General features: G+C 32.5%; 1 long non-coding RNA gene across 1 annotated transcript in view; it reads left to right on the plus strand.

Moving 5' to 3' along the window:
• Positions 1-13,904, plus strand: part of LOC139045064 (uncharacterized) — a 150,338-nt gene extending 136,434 nt beyond the window's left edge. Inside the window, exon 4 of the long non-coding RNA XR_011502697.1 lies at positions 13,721-13,904. This is a non-coding gene — a long non-coding RNA (uncharacterized lncRNA). The remainder of the gene's footprint in view (positions 1-13,720) is intronic.
• Positions 13,905-14,334: the final 430 nt, after the last annotated feature.

The following is a 14,334-nucleotide window of genomic DNA, read 5'->3' on the forward strand; positions in this document are numbered from 1 at the left end:
TCAATATATTAGTTAACTTTTTCTACAAACAACCCTAAAATTAAAAGCCCTTCAAAATAAACACTTATTGCTCCTTCCCAGGTTGCTGTCTGATTTTGGCTTCGCCTGACCCCTCTGAGTGGCTTGGCTGAGCTCCAGGCTGTAGGCTGAGTTCAGGTCTGCTTCATGTGTCTTCTCTGCTGGCATCCAGCTTAAAGGAATGGAAATTAAAGGAATAAATATGTCACTATTTGGAGATATTGTTTTCATATGTAGGTCAAGAGCTCAAGAAAAGAGAGTGTAAACATATAATGTCTTTTTTGAAGCATCTGCCTGGAACTGAAATATGTCACTTCTATGCTTATATTATTGCTCAAAGCAAGTCTTATGGTCAAGTCTAAAATCAAATGGACAGGAAAGCATTCTCATCCCACAGGTAAATCTTGCTCTGGGAAGAAAATATTTCATACCAAAAAAGTACACAGCATACCATAACTGCTCAAAACATATCCATCAATTCTTACTGAATAAAATTTTAAATCAAGAATAAAGGTTGAATTTTTTCCAATGACTTTTTTGGGGCACATATAAAGAAAAAATATGGTATATATTTTAGAACTAATAACATAATTATTAATAATATATTTAACTATATTAATGATTTTCTACTGTAGTACAATTCAGCATTCTTCAAATGGACCACACTTTGTCATGACATATTTTTTTAATGTGCTATAGGATTCTATTGATTAATATTTAAAAATTTTTCACACTGGTACTCATAAATGATATTAGCTTTTTTAATTTGTGCAATCAATGTTGTGTTTAGACTTCAGTATTTTCCTTTTCCTATTATTTGTAACATGTAAGTAACATTTAGATAAACAGATGTTTTAAAGTTCTGGCAAATGTACAGTGTGCAACTGAATATAACAGGCTAATTTTGCCGTTGCTGTTGTTTCTTGTTGTTGTTTTGTGTTTTGTATTTTACAGAGGTGCTCTTTGATAACTTTCTCAATTTTTTCCTATGATATTTTTTTGCTGCAATTTCTCTCTTTAGTGGTGTTATTTTTGATAATTATAGCTTTTAAGAAAGTTATACATTTCATCCATGTCTTCAAATTTACTTACAAGTAACTATACAAAATTAGCTGACATGATTTTCACTAAATTTCATGTTTTTCATAATATTTTTCTTTTTCCCTTATTCTTATTTTTTATACCTGTGCTTTTCCTCTCTATTCTCCATCCTTTTCTTTAAAAAAATAAATTGTCGGAGCTGGCCTGGTGGCATAGTGGTTAAGTTCATTGAGCTCTGCTTCAGTGGCCCGGGGTTCATGGGTTTGGAGCCCAGTGTGGACTTACACACCACACATCAAGCCATGCGTGGCAGCATCCCACATACAAAATTGAGGAAGACTGGCACAGATGTTAGCTCAGTGACAATCTTCCTCAAGCAAAAAGAGGAAGATTGGCAATGGATGTTAGTTCAGGGCCAATCTTCATCACAAAAAAACATTAAAAAATTAAAAATTAAAAAAAAATTGTGTTAGATAATTGTGTGTCTATTTCATTGGTTTAAAAATGTATATATTTGTTTGTTTCACTATTCCACTGTTTTTCTGTGTCTGTTTTTATGCATTTATGTACTTATTTTTACTAATTCTTTCATTTTACTCTTCTCAATTAGTCTATGAATAATTTTTTTAATTTATCTATTTTCGGCTTTATTGATAAAGGCATTTAATGCCATGAATTTTACTTTGAGTACTGCTTTAACAACACTCCACAGATACTGATAAATAATAATAATAATTATCGTTATTGAGAAGTTTTGCAATTTAATTTTCTATTTCCCTTGGCATAAGAGGTGATTTTTAAAGAGTTTTTAGTTTATTTTTCCAGTGGCAGAGCTTTGCTGCTGCTACTTCCCCTCCTCCTTCTTTTAATTATTATCATCAAAAATAAAATTCTAACAAATGGAAATGAGGGGGAGAGAATAGTAATGGATATGAAAGAAGTTCAATGGAGAGTAAACCAAGAATTATAAATGTGGATGAAAAATGCATAAGAACAGAAACAACATTAAAAAACAGAAATGAGGAAAATTATTTTAGTTAAAATAGGAACTAAGTATATAGATAAAAGAGAACCACTGTGCTTCCCCCAAAATCACTTGAATAAGACCCATATCAGATGTGTCTTGGTAGAAGTTTTGAATTTCAAAAAGAGATGAAGACCAAAGACTATAAACTTCAAGTGAAAAGGAAATAGTTTTGAATTTTATACTGATGTATAATAAAATACAAAAGGCAGAAGAATAACAGTTAAAGGTGTTGAACAAATAAATTTAAAACTCAAGAATTTTATAGAAAACCAAATTCCTTCCATGTTAGAAGCTAATGAAATTTCCAGATATAGAAGAGCTCAATAAACATACCATCAATACACTATTGATACACACACCCCCTATACAGCCATAAAAAGTTAAGATTTCCTTGTTATATTTAACAAATGTTTTAACATGACAATGCCAAGCATTGGGATATGTTGGTGATCAAAACAGAACTGGACCCTGTCTTCATGGAGCTTTACAGAGAAAAGTACAAGAAAAATCATAACCTAAAAAAAAGGAACTTATAGTACAAAAGACCTTTTTAATTTTTGTGTGTGTGTGTGAGGAAGATTGTCTCTGAGCTAACATCTGTGCCAATCTCCCTCTATTTTGTATGTGGGGTGCCGCCACAGCATGGCTTGATGAGTAGTCTCTAGGTCCACTCCTGGGATCCCAACCTGCGAACCCCAGGCCACCAAAGCAGAGCATACAAACTTAACTACTACACCACCAGGCCAGCCCCAAGAACTTTTTCATTTTTAATAAAGTTTGGTTCTTGACTTTGGGAACTCCTTTGATTTGTTCAGTGTTCTTCATGTTGATTGGATAAATTTTGGTTCAGAATTTTTACTGTTCCTAAGAGAAAATCTGATTTTTGAGCCATATCCTTAATCCTACAATTCACAGGAAATTTCTTTTCATTTTTTTTAAAACCACTTAAAATTATTGTGCTGTGAGAAAAACTAAACAAGAAAAAATGTTATTCACCCTCTCCCAAAAGGAAATCCTTGACAGAGATAAAAATCTATAAATGTTCCTGTGTTGACTACTGTTAAAATCATATGCAAAATAATCTCAACTATGTAAAGTGAAAATCTGCATAGGAATGAAAGGTTATTCTTTTAAGGGTCTATTTTTTACAGTGATGAGTCTACTATGAATAATATTATGTGGCATTAGCATAATTAATATACAAAGAATTCTTTGACATTTATAAGTGACCTAATGGAACCTACTTTTAAAAAGATGAAAGATCTGAAAAGACAATTTACAAAACACCAAGTTATCTTATGAAATTATGTTCAACCTCACTGAAACAAAATTCAAATTTACTTAAATATTGGTGCAATTTTTAGCCTATCAAAATGAAAAGAAAAATACAGATACAATCTATTGATAGAGGACTTATTTGACATTAGATTTCTGGGAAGTATTCTGATAATATGCATCAAAAGATTTCAGCGTTTATAATTTTGAGCCAATAATTCTACTTACATAAATTTCTCTTAGGCATTACATTCAGTAACATGGATATAAACATTTCTATAAGGGGCAACATAAAGCACTGCTTAAAACAAGTGCTTCTGGATGTCTGGATAAGCTTGTTATTAGAAAACAGATGGATACAACTCCCTCCCAGAGTTCCAGAAATGGCCCAAAAACAAAAAAGAGAGAGAAAGTGAAGGAAATGAAGGGAAAACCTGTATCAGTGCTGAAAACTAGAAAAAAGTCATCTATCTTTAGAATCTTTGAGGAATCCATGTTAGTGTGCAGGCAGAATAAGCTTCTTTTATGAAAGCACAAATTCTGGAGAAACAACAGAGAAGATACAGAGGCAGAGCAGGGGACAACTGTTCTTGACACCAGCTCATACAAGATATAAGGAATTTAAACTGGCATACAACACAGCTCTTCAAACAAGAAACAAAATAGATGAATTAGAAGCAGTGATCAAATAAAAGTAAGAAGAAAACATTTTTGACCCGAAAAAAGTTCTTGGACTTCTTTCTAAAGCAATTTTAACTAAGGAAAAGAGAGCTAATCCTAGAGAAAACTTGGTAATAAAAATGATGAGAGAAAATCAAAACAAAAATCTCTACAAATACCCTTAAAACCAAAGTCAGACTTTCCACAGACATCTGTGCAATATTGAGTATAAGAAAAAGTTTTAAAGGTAAAAAGACTGTGCAATCAGAAAATATTTATCCAACCAAGTTGTCATTCCTATACAAAAGCAATGCAAAGTCATTCTCAGACATTGAGACCAACATACTTTCTTTAAAAATTTAATCAAAGACAACCTTAATCAAAGATGACTGAGAGACACAAGAAATAAAGAATGGAAAAACAAAAAGATTATGATTTTAAAAGAATTTAAGTTGAGACATAGAAGCAAAGAATTCAGTCTCAAAATTAATTCCTATGGTCAAAAATAATGTAAAGATTAAACATTCTTAACAGGCAATTAAATAATTTAAAAAATATTATTAATATTATGTACATCTCAGATAAAATCAAATATATGCAGAAAGTAGGACCAAATCTGTCACTTATGAAAACAAATGGATCTAGACTTAAAAATATAGGTATGTATATTGAAGTTCTGGCAGTCAATTTATTGAAGGAAATAAACTCATAGGAATGCAATTATTAAAATAGATTTTTTCATACTCCTGTTCCTGAGTACCATCTAGATTTCACAGAGTTTTAGTCACTCTCAGTTAATGATGAAATCCTCATTTTCTAAAGTATAAAGTTCACTTCTCATGTATAAAGTCTCACTTTAGTTCACAACTAAAGTTGACTTCTCCTTTCCTTTTAAAGCTCCTTTCCACCTGCTCTAGGCAATCCAGCTACAGTGGCTTTCTCTCAATTCCTAAACCTTATGCATTTGCTCTTTCCTTTCCCTAGAACACTATTCTCTTAAACCTTTGCATGACTGGATCTTCATCCAGAAATTAGCAAATGGCACCTACTCAGAGAAACCTTCCCTGCTCGCTTATCTAGAATGTCTTTTATCCCCTTTATCTCATTCAACTGCTTTATTGTCTTCATAGCACTTACTAATATCTAAAATCTGATCTGTCTCTTCCCACATGAAGGTAAATTCCAGGGAAGTGGGAACCTTGAATAAATCTTACACTGTTCTATCCCCAGGGATTAGCAAGCTGCCTCCTCCAGGCTGTGTACCAATAAATAGTGACTGAAAAGAATAAACAGATAAAAATAGAACAAAAAATAATATCTAGGGTATGAAAGAATAGCGTATTCCCTATAAAAGAGATAGTCAACGAAGAAATGGGAGAAAGAAGTAAAAAAAAATCTAAGTATATACAAAATTTTACCAGGCAGACACAAACTTAAGTAGAAGTACAAATATTAAAAGTTGACAACTTACACTGATATACTGTCCTTATACTAATAGACAAGCCAGAATTAATACATACCTTTCATTAACTTTTAGTGTCAGAGCATCAAAGATGGTACCATGATACTAGAAAATGAGATCAATGGGAGAAAGGACTTTTGGATTGTTGTCTTTTTATTAAATAATACATCCACAGACCCAGAAAAATGCCTGGAATATGACAGATATTCAGTAAATATTTGTTGAACAAATGAACAACTCAATCAATCTAAAGCAAAAACTCACTAGAAATTCAACAAAAATTGAAGAAAAAGTGACCATGGTTGAATTGCTCAAAATAACATTCAAAATTTAGGCAGACCAATTAGGCAAAATAGATAAATCAATGAAAGTTTAAAATAATGCAATTATTATCAAAGATAATATTCCCTTGCTGATACCTTTAATTCTTTCATGCCTCCCTTTTTTAATGTATTTACCTGAAACACCCACAGCCTTGGCATTCTCATGTGCTGTTTTGAATGAATGTTATATGAATATTATGTAATGAATACATTATTAATATAATAAACTGATTTGTACTAAATATTTTACTTTGAAAGGAATGACTATACATTTTTGCAAACATTTACAATCCATGTTCTATACCAGGCAACAGAGAATACTTCAATAAACTCCTAAAAGTCAGATTTATACAGGTGTAATCTTCAATTACAGTGCAACAAATTGGTTCTTAACAAAAAAGTTTATTAAGAAATCTTCATCCATTATTAAATTAAGAAAAGAAACAGTCTCGAATAATTATTGTTTTAATGAAAAAGCAAAACAAAGAATTTGGAAAAATTATAACTAAAAAGTACAAATTATGCAGTAAAATCTGTAGGAAGTAATTCGTATGTTTAAATTAATATACTAGTTAATAACTGAGAAGAAAAGATAAGTGAATAATCATTCCATTCAGAATTCTGTAAAAGCAAGCAAAAATGGAGAGAGAGAAGTGAAGACTTTCACTAACTGTATTCACATTTCAGTTTGTATATACTTTGCAGGGTCTATTCATTATTTCGTAATTACAGAGTAAAACATAATAAATAGATAAATGAATATGGGAGACCACTTTTCATATCTGTATGCCAGTGTTTCCAAACCATTGCCCCTCAAAGCAGTGCTTTATAGTATATTTATAGGCATGTTTTTGTGTGGTGGCAAAAGTGTCAATGTTCAAGAATGTTTGGGAAATACCAGGTTTAACAAAAATAAGAAGATATTTTGATTCTAGGATTTTCCAGAAAAAAAGATAAGTATGTTTCTAATTTCTAATTTGCCTATATAATGTGAAATTTAGTTTATTAAGGAATACTTATTTCTTGGCACACCTGTTAATTTCTGAATCCAATATCTCCAAAATCCCATTTTTAGGAATACTATTCTATGCTGGTATACATTAAAAAATTTGCTAACTGGTAATTTTCTAGGAAAACATGAATGACTAAAATTGAATAAGAAACAAAACATTTATCAATAACAAAGGAATAAATAAAAAGTTGTTGAAGAATTACAATCAAAGTAGGCATCACAGATCATTTAAGGAATAACTTTTTCAACCATTTTAAATGAAAAGTCCATACGATATTACAGGAAATAAAAAACATAGGTTGGGGGCTGCCCGGTGGTGCAGCGGTTAAGCACATGTTCTGCTTTGGCGGCCCAGGGTTCACTGGCCCGGATCCCGGGTGCATACATGGTACCGCTTGGCAAGCCATGCTGTGGTAGGTGTCCCACATATGAACTAGAGGAAGATGGGTGTGGATGTTAGCTCAGGGCCAGTCTTCCTCAGCAGAAGGAGGTTGTTTCCCAGTTAATTTTATGACTCTTGCTTACCACTGATTCAAAGATCTATCAAGAGACCAAAATCTATTTATTTATCTCTTTAGAGATATCCAATACCAAATAAAATATCCAACAGTAGAGTAAAAGAAAAAAAATCTTTGACAAAGTAGGGTTATTTATCATGCATTCGAACATTGCTTAAGTTTTTGGAAATGTATTCATATAAATAATCCTATCAATAAATCAGAGAAAAAGTGGTTTAACAATCATGTTTATTTAATCTAGCCAGGAGCAATGTCAACTGTATTGTCAGATTCTAACTCCTGTCTCTCTCCTGTGTTTCTAGTCTATTCACTTTATCATGACATAAACTCTTTTGCAGTTTGCTTTGATAAGGGTTTCATCTAGTCTCTATAATTGAGCATGACATCATTTGAGGCAACATTTTTAAATAGAAAGTTACACATGAAAAAGCTGATGAAAACCTTTCCTCAGTTACTAAAATCCTCCATTGCCTTCTTTACCTGATCTCTTTATGGTGTTTCTAACTTGGGCTGTCATTTAATTTTTTCCCATAAACTGCATCAACTCATACTCATATGTGATAGATAGTAAAATAAAGGACATATGTGGACAAATAAGTAATTAAAATCATCATTTATTACCATTTCCCAATGTAAGATTACTCACTTAGGACTCAGGATCAAGACACATGAGAGTCAGAAGTTTTCAAACTTTTCTTGCTCTACCAAGATGGTGACTTTTAAGTTTAGAACTAATGAAAATAAAAATTTGCCTTTAATTTTCCATCTCAGTTTTGTGAGATGGGTTTTGTTCATTTTAAATATATCAAAGACATTTATCTGAGGAATTGTAAGAGTCAATATAAAGTTCATGCTATGCAAATATGCTGTTATATCTGGGAAGGCTAAAGCTATAATATAAAGTTCCTGTTGAGATTAGCATAGTCCCAACATTTCAGAGTTTAAAGAAAGCTAGGAAGCGAGAAGACGGAACTATAATAAATATCAAAAAGGTCAATTATAAGCCTTGATCCAGTACTTTTCTGGGAAGATTACTGCTCCTAAATCTCCCATTTGGCCAAGTGGCATACTGGTAAGTGAATACTTGTCATTGCAATGAATAGATTTTTGATTCCAACATGAAAAGCTATTTTTTTAGGATATTGATGTTTTCCCCCCTCCTAATCCATCAGTCCGTCCAACCATCCATCCATCCATCCAGTTGATCAGTCCCATATCTGCATAATATACAGATTTACACATAGAATAAAGAATGAATATGGCTGAAAGTGAAAAAAAAAAAAAACCCATGCTGAAGCATATTTATAAGTAACATTAAGGATAAAATATTGCAGGTGAAGGACACCATACCCCCCAATCTTTTTATAATAAAACATATTTGTCAATATGTTTCTGTTGGAATGGATGAGAAGAATGAAGGAAAAAACACTATCCCTGACATCAGAAGTTGTAATTATGTTACTAGAGTAAACTGTTTCCTTGTCTTTAACATAAAGGTGCTATCAGAGAACATGCTGAAATTGGTACCTCTGTAAGAACCCAGAGAAATCTCTCTTTGCTGTTGAGACTAAAAAATTAACTAACTAATTAATTAACAATGTTCTCCTAAACATCTAGATTTTCTTTTAGCATCATGGACACTGAGTTCACTTTTCTTCTTTCCTTTGTTAACTAGGAATCTCATAGCCAAATGTGTAGCTCCTTAAACATGCTATTGGATTTTAATGTTTTGACCTAAATTTTATTTTTCTTTTTCCTTGATTTAGTAATCTACTTTTTTTTTTTTTTTAAGATTGGCACCTAGGCTAACAACTGTTGCCAATCTTTTTTTTTTCCTCTGCTTTATCTCCCCACCCCCATACACAGTTGTATATCCTAGTTGCACGTCATTCTAGTTGTGGCATCTGGGACTCCGCCTCAACATGGCCTGACGATTGGTGCCACGTCCGCGCCCAGGATCCGAACCCTGGGCCGCCGCAGCCGAGCGCGCAAACTTAACCACTCGGCCGTGGAGCCGGTCCCATAATCTACTTTTATTCTATGCCAGTGTTCATATTTCTACAACCTTTATGTAAAGGAGGTCTTTGCGGTGAAATGGGGCAACTAAGTAAACACATCCATAGAGCCAGCAGAGCCTTCCTCTCTCTCACCCTCTAATTCTCTGAATTCCCACATCCTTACAGTATTTCGACCTTACAGTAACCTGCACACTATAATGTCCCCTTCAGTATGTTTTCTTTATGTCATTTCCCTTAACACTACTTCCCCTGTTATCGTCATAATTTTTTTAACTCATCTCTCCAATATTTAATATCTTTTACTATTTTATTGCTACAGAATATAATTACTGCCCTTCAAGGAGTTTCTAAATTACCTTTATAAGTTGATTTCTAACTAACGACATGCTCATAAAAAAATATGGAACAAGCCTTAAAAATTGAGATTCATATGTATCACCCTGGAAGAAAAATATTGCAAAGATAGAGACAACAATATTTTATCAATATCAATTATTATCACTGTACAAAACAGTATGATTGTTAAGTGATAAAAAGTCCCTAATCAAGACTTCTCTTACCCATTATGTAGTAATGAATACTAGACTTGCCCTTCCTCTGCAAACAACTGTAATACTGACAGAATATTTGAGAAAACTTTCCATAGACATCAGATATAGGCAGTACATAACTGATTCTCAAGAGAAGGGAGGTACACCAGGTGAATGGCATGTTTATCCTTGCTTTCTACCTGTGGTCTCTCTCTGGACTACGCTACAAGGAGACGGAGTCCAAGCAGAGCACAGAAGACTTGCTAAGCTGAGGGGGCAGATATCAGAGATGCTGCTGAGGTAGCCAGGATTTACTGAGCAGGGCACCAAAGAGGAGAAAGCTACACAGAGAGGTGGGTCCAGAATTATGCATAGAGACTCCCCAGGTGTCCTTGGCTGAGAGCTGTAAAACCTATGTACAAACAAGCAAAAATAAAGCAACATATACACACATAATATTCTGTCAAGTTAAAATTAATTGTCTGGTAGCAATTGATATGCCTGACTAAAGAAAATCTGAGACCCTTGAAGGAAGGCACAGTCAGATATCCTACAGCACCAACCACAATGTCCAGAATCTAATTTTAAAATATTATTATAAGTGTAAAATGTGAGAAAGTATGGCACAAAATAAAGATAATACCAGTCAGTAAAGGGGCCAGCCCAGTGGCATAGCAGTTAAGTTCTCATGCTCTGCTTTGGTCGTCTTGGGTTCGCAGGTTTGGATCCTAGGCATGGACCTGCACACTGCTTATAAAGCCATGCTGTGGTGGGATCTCACATATGAAATAGAGGAAGATGGGCAAGGATGTTAGCTCAGGGCAAATCTTCCTCACCAAAAAAAAGTCAGTAGAAATAGATATCTAAGATTACATAGATGCTGGAATTAGCAGGCAAAGACTTTAATATAACTATTATAAATACATTCAAGGACTTAAATAAAAGATGGATATAATGACTAAATAGAAAGGAAATCTCAGCAGAGGAATGAAAAATATAAAAGAGAATCCAATGAAAATTGTAGTACTGAAAATTATATCTAACAACTTTTAAGTGCCAGATGGCTTAACAGCATATTGGAGACTAAAGAGTCTTAAAAGACAAATTAATAAAAATAATTTCATCAGAAGACCTGAGGAAAGAAAGATTGAAAAGCAGAGGAATACAGACTGAGTAGCTTATAAGGCAATGTCAGGCAGTCTATCATTATATACTTGGAGTCCAAGAAAGGGAAGAGAGAGAGATTGGGACAGAAAAATAGGGTACTTGGTGGGGGGAGAGACTTGTTAATGGAGTTGGAGTTTCCTTTTGGAGTGATGAAAATATTCTGGAATTGCAGTGGTGATGGCGGCAAAACATTGCGAATGTATTGAATGTCGCTTATGGTAAATTTTATGTTATATGTATTTTATTCCAATTAAAATAAAAAGACTGCCAGTATCCAAAGTTACCATGGGATGTGGAACAAGAGAAAACATACATTGCTGGTGAAAGGGTAGAGAGTATAACTGCTTTAGAAAACACTTTGGCAGCAATTTGTTGCTAATATTTGTAATAGCAATAGCCAAAACTTGAAAATATCTCAAATATCCTTTGTTAGGATGATAGTTAAAAATTATTTTACATTCATACAATAGAATACTTCTCAACAATAAGAAAAAATGAGTTACTGATACATTCAACAACATATATGCATCTTGAAAACAATATTTGAGTGAAGGAAATCAGATAAAAGCATATGTACAAAAAGGTATATATACAAAAGTATATATACTGTATGATATAATTTATATGAAACAAGTATAAGCAATATTATCTATGGTGGTAAAATTCAGAAAATGGGGAGAGATTTACTCGGAAGGTAGCATGAGCGAACCCACTGGGATGATGGAAATATTCTATGTCTTGATTGGGATATTTGTTATATGGTTCTCTATACATGAGTCAAAATGCATAGGATTGTACTTTTAAGACTTCCATTTTGCACATATATAAATTTTACAATGAAAAGAAATGAGTATGTAAAGTATGACCATAGTTTTGTTTGTAAAAAGTATGTATCTTTATAAACATCACTATGTGCATTAAAAAAGACGGAGGAATATACATCAACCAGCTAACGGTTTCCTCCAGTGGCAGATTTATGTAAGACTTTCATTTTCTACATTCCAAATTTTGTGATGTATCTCTTCTAAAAAATACTCTTTTAAGTAGAAAATGTCACCAATTAAAACACAGCAATGTTAAATCTAGTTGTACTTAGCAATGCTAGGTGGTCATAAAAGGGGAGTAAATGGATTATATGGAAAAATTTAAGAAAAAATGTGTACAAAAATACAACGGAAGTGAGAAATTTTAGTTCTTTTAGATATCCACTATCAGCCTGACAGATTAAGCTGATAAAATCAAATATATAAATTAAACTAACAATATTCTCCTACACAATGTGGTAGAATTAATAGACATTACCTTTAATGACCAGTTATTTATCAAAATTTATCATATAGTAAAACCACAAGCAAGACTTAAATTAATACACAAAAGTAGAAATAGCACTGACTCTTTTTCATGACTATTATATATCTTTGAAATAATAAAACAATGTGTCTGTAAACAAAACCTCAAGACTACTGGCAATGAAGTCATAGTCTCCCAGTATCAAATTTCTTAGGCAGTAAGTAAGGAATATACCAAGTCACTACCCAGAAAATAATGAGGAAGAGAATACAATGTAACAATCCTAGGGGGCACAATGAAAACATCATTTACAGGATAGTAAATGGTAAAAAGTGTAATCAAGTACACATAAAAGATTAATACGTATAGTATATAAAGAACTCATTCAAATTCATATGAACATCAAGGCAGCAATAAAGAAACATAATAATGTTATGAGAAAACACAAATGAGAAATAAATGTAGTATAAAGAAAGTATTATACCTTACCAATCAAATAAACACAGATGAAGCAATGATCAGGTATAATTTTACTTTATTAAAAAATTAGTTATGCATATATATTAACTTTAATTTGTTTATATATAAACAAATTAAATATATATACATAAATATAAATATATACATATATAGAGAGAGAGAGAATCGGGAAATGCTTCTGGCGTTAGGTGGCACACTCACATAACTCACATACCTGGTAACGATGTAACTTGTGATGCAGATTATGATTCACTAATCTTGCTCTTGGGAATGTATTTTAAAATACTAATTCAATTTATTTACAGCTAACCTTAAAGACTTTTTCTGAAGCTTCATTAATAATTGAAAACATTAGAAGGAAACTAAATGCCCTATAATAGAAGAATTATTAAGTTAATTAGGGCTTATCGGTTCAATGCATTATAATGAAGACATCACAAAAAATAATTGCACTCACTATTTGATAATATGAATTATGCTTACTGTGTTACATTGAGTTTAAAAACAAAAAATATATTATGTGTAAAATTTGATTTCAGCATATTTTAAAATGTTATATGAACATGAAGTCAGTGAGGCTGAGCAGAGAGTAGTTTGAAAGGATATACTGTAAATTCTGTATAAGACTATCTTTGTGGCATGAGATTACAGAGACCTTTTCCTTTTGATTTTGTATATTTCTTTATTGCTAAGTTTTCTTTTACCACAAGTAGATATCTCTCCTGCAAATAAATATACAGATATGTATATATATGTATGTATGTGTGTGTATATATGTATAACATATGTTATATAATACACATAGTAAATATATATTAAATATATATGCACATGTTAAATATATAACACGCATATATACAACAAATGCTAATATATTTATATATTTTTTCTTTTTTAAGTGACAGTTGCTGTGCTCAGCAATGGGATATAAAAACCGTCAAGTTCTTTGTCTTCCAGAAGCTCTCAGTCTACATGCAGGAGACCAGGTGGCCTGTGGACAGATTGCAGTAAGAGAGCCTGAGAAAGTCAGAGAGCTACGGAAACACAGAAGGAACAGGAAGAAATGCAAGGAGCTACTGAATAGAAGGAATGGTATTATGGTTAGTTTTTTAGACTTTCTTTACCTTGTTATAACATTATTAACAATAAATATCAAATGAAATATTTCTGAATGTTATAACTTTGCTTTCACAATAAATTCTAAACTCTCAACTCTGACATTCAGGGATCTCACAGCTTTGTCTCCTGTTCTACTGCACATTTTCCCTATCCCAAACCATCACTCTAGCCAATATGCTCTATTTATTTCTTTAAAAAATCATTGTGATTTCCTACCCCATGCAACTTTGCTCATATTATTGTCCTAGACTAGAGGTCAGCAAATGAGATCCACAGGCCACATTTAACCCATTGCCTGTTTTGGTAAGTAAATTTTATAATATTATCAGAACTCATTCATTTCTGTATTGTCTTTGACTGTTGTGAGCAACGACAGCAGAGATGAACTGCTGTG

The sequence above is a fragment of the Equus asinus genome, chromosome 4, assembly GCF_041296235.1.
Source record: "Equus asinus isolate D_3611 breed Donkey chromosome 4, EquAss-T2T_v2, whole genome shotgun sequence".
Classification (NCBI taxonomy): domain Eukaryota; kingdom Metazoa; phylum Chordata; class Mammalia; order Perissodactyla; family Equidae; genus Equus; species Equus asinus.